The 11,710-nt window shown below is 36.0% G+C and overlaps 1 non-coding gene across 1 annotated transcript; it reads right to left on the bottom strand.

The window, feature by feature from the left end:
* Nucleotides 1-10,667: 10,667 nt before the first annotated feature.
* Nucleotides 10,668-10,771, bottom strand: LOC112704241 (small nucleolar RNA R71). The gene has a single exon (XR_003154876.1). It is a non-coding gene; the product is annotated as a small nucleolar RNA R71 (small nucleolar RNA).
* Between the last annotated feature and the right edge of the window lie 939 nt (nucleotides 10,772-11,710).

Here is an 11,710-nt window from a genome sequence, read left to right as displayed (position 1 = left end):
CGGCGAGCATCACATTCACACCATGACCGAACCATTACATCTCATGCATCCAATCGTACCTCCTTCACCTTTGATAATGGAATTAATGTATCACTACAAAAATTTCTTCGGCAAGTATACCGAATTGTCATCGAGTAATAACTCACAAAGAGTGAGGTCGATCCCACGAAGATTAACAGATTAAGCAAGCAATAGTTGATTAATTATTCCAGTTAGACGATTCATTTTTGAGTAATAAGTAACAAGAAATGTAAATAACATGAAATTAAATAAAAGCAATAAAGTGTAAGGAAAATAAATGACAAGAATGTAAAGTGCTCAAAATTAAAGAACAAGACTGTAAATTGTAAGGAATGGAAAGTACAAGAAAGTAAAGTGCAAGAAAGTAAATGACTAGAAAGTAAAACCAAGTGAAGCATTTCTACAAACACTTGGAAGGTACAAATGTGCAAAAGTAAATAAAGCCATAAATGTGCATAAGTAAATGACAAGAATTAAAGACAAGAAGTAAATAACACGAATTAAGAATGAAATTAACATTGGGATCAAGAGATGTTGCATTCTTAGGATCAATAGTTTTCATCTCCTCTACAATCATGCAACTCATTGACCTCTTGGCAATCATGAGTGATTGAGTCCCAATTCCTTGGTAACTCAATCTCTCCAATCTTGATCAATAGCCAATTCCTTGGTCTAGTTGCTCATGAGAAGAGATGAAGAATGGTCCCTAATTATAACACACACTTTCCTAGGCCCAAATAATAGATAGATTAAATGTCACAATATCCCATCCATACCCAAATATACTCAAGTGTGAGAAGAATTTGAAGCATGGTTTTATGATTCCTCTTCCAAGGTCCACATAAAACCCAAATACATTCAATCTCTTTTTCAAGATAATTGAATGCTAACATGAAGAATGAAATTCCTTCTAGTAAGAAGAGAAGAAGAAGAATAAAAATAAATTAATCCATCAAATAGCTATAGAGCTCTCTTTCCCAATGTTGGAAATTAGAAACTCATAACTAAATATTTACAAAATTGTGTATGAAAGAAATGGAAGAAAAGAAGAGAATGAGAGTGAAAGGGGAGTGGAGTCACCGCCACCCCTCCATGATGTATGTAGAATGATGAATCTAATGTCCTATTTATAATCTACCTAAATTGCAAATTCAAATTAAATTACAATCAAATACAAATTTTCTAATTACTTCTTGATGATTCTTGTGGCCTTGATTGATTGTTAATTGTGGCTTGACTTGGGCTTGTGAGCTTTTAATTCTCTTCATAGAAGCTTGAAACATTGAAGAATAAATGAAGGAATTGGGGTATTTGAAAGTGGCCCAATGTGGAGTCTCATTGAAGTGGCAATTTGGGCTTTTGAAGGCTTAGAAAGCCTTGCACATTGAAATAGTGGTCTGCTGCGTCCTCAAGATGAATGTCCACTATAGACTATTATATATCATTAGAAAACCCTGAATCTCAGCTTTCTAATGCCGCTAAAAGCATGTCATTTGGAATTCTCTAGCCCAAGTTATGATAATTTAAAGGTGAACATGTCAGTCTGGCGTGTTTGTTGGAAATTCGGCCCAGCATGCCACGCCCAAGTTTGGCGTGGCACGCCGAGTATGTGATGCATGAGCATCTTTCTTATCTTTTCCTAGTGAATTTGCATTTTAATTGTTAAGTTTAATCAAGAATTAATTGTCTTTTAGCCACTATGGATGCTACTTTGAGTCTTGTGCAATTCTGTTTATTTTAGGTAGCATTCAGCTGGATTTGATGGAGTTTTTGCAGCACAAGAATTAAAGGAGATGACAGCGAGGAGCGACGTGTACGCATACCTGACGTGTGCGCGTGATTTGGAGCTTTCCATGGCGACGCGTGCGCGTGCCTGACGCATACGCGTGACACACAGAATAGACCATCGACGCATACGCGTGACTGATGCGTACGCATGACATGCGCCACGTGCAGAAAATATAGAAAACGCTGGGGGCGATTTCTGGGCCCCATTTTGGCACTCAAGTAAGTGCAGCTCTTTGCCAAGTTAGGCGCAGATCCAGTGAAACCAAGTTATCCCCACGTTACAAGGAGTGGATTATTTAATTGATTTTGATTCAAATTTGAATTTGAAAATAGGAAAAGATATTATCTTAATTTTAGATATTAGATTCCAAATTAATTAGGAATTAGTTATAAAAGGGAGAAACTTTTCTTCTTTAGGGGGATTCTGGGGGATTCCATTAGGGAATTCTATACAAATTTACATTCCGTACTCTACAGTTTTACCTGAATCCTTATTTTCTCTCTGAGTCATGAGTAACTAAACCTCCACTGTTAAGGTTAGGAGCTATGTCTATTGTATGGATTAATACTATTATTTTTATATTTTAATTCATATTTTGATTTATATTTCAATAATTGTTTTCATTCTTTATTTTATGAATTTGGGTGGAACGGAAGTATGACCCATGTTCTAATTGAGTTCTTGTATAACTTGAAAAAGCTCTTTACTTGAACAATAGCTTGAAAACATATTATCCTGAATTTTTAATTGTTTGTATTTAATGGGATACGTGACATATAATCCCCTTATTTTTAGATAATTAGGATTCTTGCGGCATATAAACTAGAATTTGATCATCACCCTCTAATTGGAATTAATTGACCAAGGAATTGGCAGTTGATGAATTTTAGAGGAGACTAGGAAGGTCTAAGGAATTAGGGTCTAGTCACATATAGTTTGCCATGAATTAAATCTTGCATGATTAAAATAGTTAGTAAAAAAAGTCAATCCAGAAAATAGATAACTCTGAAGCCTTAACTATTTTCTCCAATATTTTATTTTCAACTTATTTACCTGCATACTTATTTTGAAGTCACTATTTTGAACATCTCAAAACCATTTTCTGCTTGCCTAACTAAGTAAATCAATTAACCATTGTTGCTTAGTCCATCAATCCTCATGGGATCGACCCTCACTCACCTGAGGTATTACTTGGTACGACCCGGTGCACTTGCCAGTAAGTTTGTGGTTGTAAAATACCGCACCAAGTTTTTGGCGGCGTTGCCGGGAATTGACTGTGATTAACAACTATCAGTTGTTTGATTGCTTAGATTAGGCGTTTTTGTTTTAATTTAATTTAAATTTTATTTAAAAATTTTTTGAAAAAAAAATTCTGTCCTATCTTCTTTGCTTTCTTATTTACCACATGGTACGTTTAATTATGTTTGGTGTTTTGTGCTAAGGAAAAATAATGGAGAGAGATCACATGGGTTACTATTCACACCCGAGTAGTGATTCATATTATGGTGGATGGAGAAACTATCCAAATTTTGGTTGGCAAAGTCAAAACCAAAGAAACTTCAATGCTCCATGTTCCAACTATCAAGAGCCACCATCTCCATATTCATACCAAGAACCACCATCTCCATATTTATATCAAGAACCATCATCTTTCTATCCACACCAAGAGCCACCATCTCCTTATTCTTCTCAAATACCATCAGATCTTGAGCTTCTCATGAAAGAATTCCTACATGATATAAAGATAAGTGTCAAAAATGTAGAGAAATATGTGCAGACGATGATCAAGAACCAGGAAGAAGAATAAGCAAATTCCTTCCCACAAGAGATACAATGCAAGATCCTGTGGAAGAAAGTGAGGAAACCAATCAAAGGAGTTTATACTCCAGTGAATTAGAGAACTTTGCACCCTCACATATGGAAGAAGAGGAAGATGCACAACCTCCCATACCCTTGGTAAGCAATGAAGAAGAGATTGAATTAGAAGAAAGCTACCAAGAGGAAGAGGTTGAAATTGAGGAAGCTTTCAAAGAGGTAGAAGAATTCAAAGAAGAACACAAGGTAGTGGAGCTTGCAAGACCTCTTCCAAAGCCATCACCATCCAATACAACATTCAAGTGGGTAAAATTTCTATCCTTAACCTTTACTTTCCCACTTGAATATGGTCTACTAGAGACGGATGGTCAACTTAGAGCTCTTTGTGGCATTAAGAGTAAGAGGAAGATGGTTAGTGGCAAGAGTTGTCAAGCAAGGTTCAATATGGTTGCATGCTCCAAATTAGAGTGCAAGGATTGGTGTAGAGCTCAATTGAATAGGTCTAGAAGGTTGTTTAGATGTCTCTGTGAGAATTCAGATTGCTTGCCACCCTATGGGAACAATGGGGATCCACAAGAAGACGGGTGTAAAAGCAAGGTTTGGGACCCTGTAATTCATTCCCAAAATCAACACTCTTGGGGCCTTGTCACTTGCTTCAACTTGCTCGAAGGCATTATGCGGCTAGCTTGGAATCCTGGTGGCCTTTGGAATCACAAACATCGGTGGAGATTCCTGGATCAGTACAAGCACAAGCCACTATGACAAGGAGCTCACCACATGTCCAACTTAAGGACTTTAACTAAAAGTGCTTGGTGGGAGATAATCCACCATGGTATGATCGCTCCTTTTCATTTTTAGTTGTTTTTCGTAGTAGTAGTTTTCTTACTTATTTGATTTTTATTGAGTTTTCACTATTTTTCTGATCATGCAGCTATTTTTGAACAGAAACCGGACACTTCAAATAAAAAAAACGAGCACACGACACATACGCGTCATATGTGTGTGCGTGAAAAATAAAAGTGAACAGACAGTTGCACGGGAGTGGTGAAGGAAGTGTTCCTTGTGCACAAATTGGATCACGCGTACGCGTCTATGACGTGTGCGCGTCAATTACAATTTTGGCACTCCACGCGTACGTGTCAAGCACGCGCACACGTGGATGAGTAAAATCGGCGTAAAAGGTGTTTGGCCAGAGAGTTATGCTGGTGTGGGGCTAGAATTATGTTGGGCGAACAAGCCCCACCAGGCGGATGCGTCCCCGACACGTACGCGTCGTTTTCCCATCCTGGCCGTCCACGTGTACGCGTCGCTTGAAGTTTGTACAATCCACGCGTACGCATCTCTGACGCGTACGTGTCACATGCGACGCCTAATTAAACCATCTCAGCACCTGATTTCAAATCATCCCCCTCCTAAATCCTAACTCTCTCTTGTTCCTTTATCTTTTTATCCTTCTTTCATCATATTGATTGCTTTTTTATCCCTCTCTGTTTGCAGTTCTTCTTTGCTTGAGACAAGCAAACCTTTAAGTTTGGTGTTGATGCTTCACTTATGGCTTTTCTGTCTAGCACCAAAGGGAGATGAATGTGCTTCATGAAGGAAAGAGATGACCACCAGCATAACTGAGGTGGTTGAGTTCCTTTCATTCTATTTCTCTTCCGTTCTTATTGTGTTGTCTTCTATTTTCTATTGTTTTGATTGCTTGCATGATCTTTAGTACTTTTAGTCACAAAAAAAATATTTTTTCTCATGTATTGCTCACTAAAACTTGAATTCAAAAGAAAAAGAAGTGATGTATTGCATGAGAAATTGAGTTATATTTATGAGTAGTCTTATTTACTTAAATGTGGTGGTATTATTTGTGATTTTAAATGCATGACATGAACAATGCATATTTGAATTTGAATAAAAGGATGTTGATGTATAAGGAACATGAATTTAGAGAATTATTATGACCTCTCTGAAATAAATAAAAATTTAATCCTTGAAGCAAAAGAAATAGCAAAAAAAAGAAAAAAAAGAGAAAAAAACTATAAAAGTAAGGTCCAAGGCTCTGAGCATCAATTCCTAGGGAGGTCAGATATGATTAAAAGCTCAAAGAGTTGTTTTCCTAGTCATATGCTTGTGGTGTGATTGTGTCAAGTAATCCTTGAGAAGAACACTTAGAGTCGAGACCAAGTGCATTTAACCGAGTATGCCAAAGGCTTTGAGCACCTCTGTCTGGGAGTAACTGAAAGAAAAATCAGAACTTAAAGGAAGTTCCCCAGTTAAGTGCTTGTGGTGTTTCTGTGTCAAGTAACCCTTGAGACAAAATATTTAAAGTCACGGCTAGGCTCAAGGTGCAAAGCACCAAAGAAAAAAAAATAATAAATTAAAAAATAAATAAATAAATAAATTAAATAAAAGTATGCTATGTTCAAGGATTAAACTGGAGTATAAAGATCAGAGAATTCATAATATGATCCGGATTCTAATTCCAAATGACACTGACATTCCTTTGATTCAAAGGAGAGTGAGATGCCAAAACTGTCAAAATTACAATGAATAAATCCTATTTTATGAATAGACTTGAGCTTAATCGAACTCTCATTCTCATGCAAATTCACATCCTTAGCCTATATTATTTTGGTTGCTTGAGGACGAGCAACAATTCAAGTTTGGTGCTGTGATGCGTGAGCATCTTTCTTATCTTTTCCTAGTGAATTTGCCTTTAAATTGTTAACTTTAACCAAGAATTAATTGTCTTTTAGATACTATAGATGCTACTTTGAGTCTTGTGCAATTCTGTTTATTTTAGGTAGCATTCAGCTGGATTTGATGGAGTTTCTGCAGCACAAGAATTAAAGGAGAAGACAGCGAGGAGTGACGTGTGTTCATACCTGACGCGTGCGTGTGATTTGGAGCTTTCCATGGTGATGAGCAGATAATTTATACGCTTTTTGGCATTGTTTTTAGGTAGTTTTTACTATGATCTAGTTACTTTTAGGGATGCTTTCATTAGTTTTTATGCTAAATTCACATTTCTGGACTTTACTATGAGTTTGTGTGTTTTTCTATTATTTCAGGCATTTTCTGGCTGGAATTGAGGGACCTGAGCAAAACTCTGATAGGAGGCTGACAAAGGACTGCTGATGCTGTTAGAATCTGACCTCCCTGCACTCGAAATGGATTTTCTAGAGATACAGAACTCCAAATGGCGCGCTCTTAACGGATTTGGAAAGTAGACATCTAGAGCTTTCCAGCAACATATAATAGTTCATACTTTATTTGTAATTTGACGACGTAAACTGGCGCTCAACGCTAGTTACATGCTGCATTCTGGAGTCAAACGCCAGAAACACGTCACGAACCAAAGTTGAACGCCCAAAACACGTTACAACTTGGCGTTCAACTCCAATAAAAGCCTCAGCTCGTGTAAAGCTCAAGCTCAGCCCAAACATACACCAAGTGGGCCCCAGAAGTGGATTTATGCATCAATTACTTACTTCAGTAAACCCTAGTAGCTAGTTTAGTATAAAGAGAACTTTTTACTAGTGTATTAGACATCTTTGGTCTCAGTTTTATTTTATTATTCATCTTAGGAGACTATTGATCACGTTTTGGGGGCTGGCCTCTCGGCCATGCCTGGACCTTTCACTTATGTATTTTCAATGGTAGAGTTTCTACACACCATAGATTAAGGGTGTGGAGCTCTGCTGTACCTCAAGTTTTAATGCAATTACTACTATTTTCTATCCAATTCGATTTATTCCTGTTCTAAGATATTCGTTGCACTTAAACTTGATGAATGTGATGATCCGTGACACTCATCATCATTCTCACCTATGAACGTGCGTGACTGACAAGCACTTCCGTTCTACCTTAGACCGGGCGCATATCTCTTGGATTCCTTAATCAGAATCTTCGTGGTATAAGCTAGAATTAATGGTGGCATTCATGGGAATCTGGAAAGTCTAACCTTGTCTATGGTATTCCGAGTAGGATTCCGGGATTGAATGACTGTGACGAGCTTTAAACTTGCGATTGTTGGGCGTTAGTGACAGACGCAAAAGGATCAACAGATTCTATTCCAACATGATCGAGAACCGACAGATGATTAGCCGTGCTGTGACAGAGCATTTGGACCATTTTCACTGAGAGGATGGGATGTAGCCATTGACAACGGTGATGCCCTACATACAGCTTGCCATAGAAAGGAGTGACAAAGATTGGATGAAAGCAGTAGGAAAGCAGAGATTCAGAAGGAACACAACACCTCCATACACCTATCTGAAATTCCCACTAATGAATTTACATAAGTATTTCTATCCTTTATTATTTAATTAAGTATCTCTTTATATTTCCCAAAAACCACTATCAATTTGAATCCGCCCGACTGAGATTTACAAGGTGACCATAGCTTGCTTCATACCAACAATCTCCGTGAGATCGACCCTTACTCACATAAGGTATTACTTGGATGACCCAGTACACTTGCTAGTTAGTTGTGCGAAGTTGTGACAAAGTGTGATTTATGTTTGAGAGCACCAAGCCTTTGGAGCCATTGTTGATGATCACAATTTCGTCCACCAAGTTTTTGGCGCCGTTGCCGGGGATTGTTCGAGTATAGACAACTGACGGTTCATTTTGTTGCTCAGATTAGGTAATTTTCTTTTCAAAAAGTTTTCAAAAATTTTTCAAAATTTTTCTTTGTTTTTGTTTTTCCAAAAAAATTTTTTTTTTCGAAAAATTTTTTAAATTATTCTATGGCTTCAAAACTTTCAAGAGTGAATTCTAGAGTTTCATGGTAATATGTTGAATCCTAGCTGGCTGTAAAGCCATATCCAAACTCCTTTGGGATTGGTCTTCAACAAACCAACAAATTGGGTATGTAAATGGTGTGGATGACTTATCATCTGTTGCATGCCTGATTTGTATCTCCTAAAGCTAACTGGCTATTAAGTCATGTCAAACCCTTTGATTGGAGCTTTGGGCTAATATTGAAAGATTTCTGGAATTCTTCTTAAAGATTTTGAATTTCTTATTTTCTTTTTCCTATATGTTTTTCGAAAAAATAAAAGAAAATACAAAAAAATTACAAAATCATAAAAACCAAAAATATTTTATGTTTCTTGTTTGAGTCTTGTGTCATGTTTTAAGTTTGGTGTCAATTGCATGTTTTAAAAAAATTATTATGCATTTTTCGAAAATTTCATGCATTCATAGTGTTCTTCATGATCTTCAAGTTGTTCTTGGTAAGTCTTCTTGTTTGATCTTGACATTTTCTTGTTTTGTGTTTGTTGTTGTTTTTCATATGCATTTTTGCATTCATAGTGTCCATGCATTAAAGATTTCTAAGTTTGGTGTCTTGCATGTTTTCTTTGCATCAAATTTTTTTTCAAAAATATGTTCTTGATGTTCATCATGATCTTCAAAGTGTTCTTGGTGTTCATCTTGACATTCATAGTGTTCTTGCATGCATCTTGTGTTTTGATCCAAAATTTTCATATTTTGGGTCATTTTTGTGTTTTTCTCTTTCATCATTAAAAATTCAAAAATAAAAAAAATTTCTTTTCCTTATTTCTCTCCAAATTTTCGAAAATTTGAGTTGACTTAGTCAAAATTTTTTAAAATTAGTTGTTTCTTATAAGTCAAGTCAAATTTTCAATTTTAAAAATCTTATCTTTTCAAAATCTTTTTCAAAAATCACATCTTTTTTTCATTTTTTTATAATTTTTGAAATTTTAAAAATTTATTTTCAAAATCTTTTTCTTATCTTTTTTAAAAAAAAAATTGAAACTTTACTAACAGTTAATGTGATTGATTCAAAAATTTGAAGTTTGTTACTTTCTTGTTAAGAAAGGTTCAATCTTTAATCTCTAGAATCTTATCTTTTAGTTTCTTGTTAGTCAAGTAATCAATTTTAATTTTAAAAATTAAATCTTTTTCAAAATATCTTTTTCTTAAAAATCTTATCTTTTTATCATATCTTTTTATCTTATCTTTTATCATATCTTTTTCAAAAATTTTATCTTTTTTAAAAAAAAAAATTGATTTCAAAATATCTTACCTAACTTCTTATCTTCTTATCTTTTCAAATTTGACTTTAATATCTTTTTCAACTAACTATTTGACTTTTTGTTTGTTTCTTATCTTTTTCAAAACCACCTAACTACTTTTCCCTCTTTAATTTTCGAAAATATCTCATCCCTTTTTTCAAAATTCTTTTTAAATTAATTGATTGTTTTAAATTTTAATTTTGATTATATCTTATCTTTAATTTTCGAAAATCATTAACTACTTTTTCAAAATTATTTTCGAATTCTCCCTCTCTTCTCTTCTTCTATATATTTATTTATTTACTAACACTTCGCTTCACCTCTCCTCATCTCCAATCACTGCCTCTATCCTCACCCTTGTGATTGGATTCTCCACTTTTATTCCTTTCTTCTTCTACTAATAATAAGGATCCTCTTTGTCCAGATATAGAGGATTCTTCTTCCTTTTCTTTTTCTCTTCTCTCTCATATGAGCAGGAACAAGGAAAAAGGCACTCTTGTTGAAGCTGATCCTGAACCTGAAAGGACTCTGAAGAGAAAACTAAGAGAAGCTAAATTACAACAATCCAGAGGCAACCTTTCTGAAATTTTCGAACAAGAGAAGGAGATGGCAGCCGAACCCAACAACAATAATGCAAGGAGGATGCTTGGTGATTTCACTAAACCAACATCCAAGTTTGATGGAAGAAGCATCTCAATTCTTGCCATTGGAGCAAACAATTGTGAGCTGAAACCTCAATTGGTTGCTTTAATACAACAGAACTGCAAGTTTCATGGACTTCCATCTGAAGATCCTTACCAGTTTTTAACTGAGTTCTTGCAGATTTGTGAGACTGTTAAGATGAATGGAGTAGATCCTGAAGTCTACAGGCTCATGCTTTTCCCTTTGCTGTAAGAGACAGAGCTAGAACATGGTTGGACTCACAACCTAAAGATAGCCTGTACTCTTGGGATAAGCTGGTCACGGCCTTCTTGGATAAATTCTTTCCTCCTCAAAAGCTGAGCAAGCTTAGAGTGGATGTTCAGACCTTCAAGCAAAAAGATGGTGAATCCCTCTATGAAGCTTGGGAAAGATACAAGCAGATGACCAAAAAGTGTCCTTCTGACATGTTTTTAGAGTGGACCATAATAGATATATTCTATTATGGTCTATTTGAGTTCTCTAAGATGTCATTGGACCATTCTGCAAGTGGATCCATTCACCTAAAGAAAATGCCTGCAGAAGCTCAAGAACTTATTGATATGGTTGCAAATAACCAGTTCATGTACACTTCTTAGAGGAATTCTGTGAATAATGGGATGCCTCAAAGGAAGGGAGTTCTTGAAATTGATGCTCTGAATGCCATATTGGCTCAGAATAAAGTGTTGACTCAGCAAGTCAACATGATTTCTCAAAGTTTGAATGGATGGCAAAATGCATCCAACAGTACCAAAGAGGCATCTTCTGAAGAAGAAGCTTATGATCCTGAGAACCCTGCAATGACAGAGGTAAATTACATAGGTGGACCTTATGGAAACACCTATAATTCATCATGGAGAAATCATCCTTATTTCTCATGGAAGGATCAACAAAAGCCTCAACAAGGCTTTAATAATGGTGGAAGAAATAGGCTCAGCAATATCAAGCCTTATCCATCATCTTCTCAGCAACAGACAGAGAATTATGAACAGAATACCTCTAACTTAGCAAATTTAGTCTCTGATCTGTCTAAGGCCACTTTAAGTTTCATGAATGAAACAAGGTCCTCCATCAGAAATCTGGAGGCACAAGTGGGCCAGCTGAGTAAGAAAATCACTGAAACCCCTCATAGTACTCTCCCAAGCAATACTAGAGAAAATCCAAAAAGAGAGTGCAAGGCCATTGATATAATCAATATGGCCGAAGCTAGAGAGGAAGGAGAAGACGTGAATCCCAATGAGGAAGACCTCATGGGACGTCCCTCAAGCAAGAAGGAGTTCCCTATTGAGGATCCAAAGGAATCTGAGGCTCATACAGAGACAATAGAGATTCCATTAAATCTCCTTCTGCCATTCATGAGCTCTGAAGA

This window comes from Arachis hypogaea, chromosome 7, assembly GCF_003086295.3.
Source record: "Arachis hypogaea cultivar Tifrunner chromosome 7, arahy.Tifrunner.gnm2.J5K5, whole genome shotgun sequence".
In the NCBI taxonomy this organism is placed as follows: Eukaryota; Viridiplantae; Streptophyta; class Magnoliopsida; order Fabales; family Fabaceae; genus Arachis; species Arachis hypogaea.
This window is presented reverse-complemented; position numbering and strand designations above follow the sequence as displayed.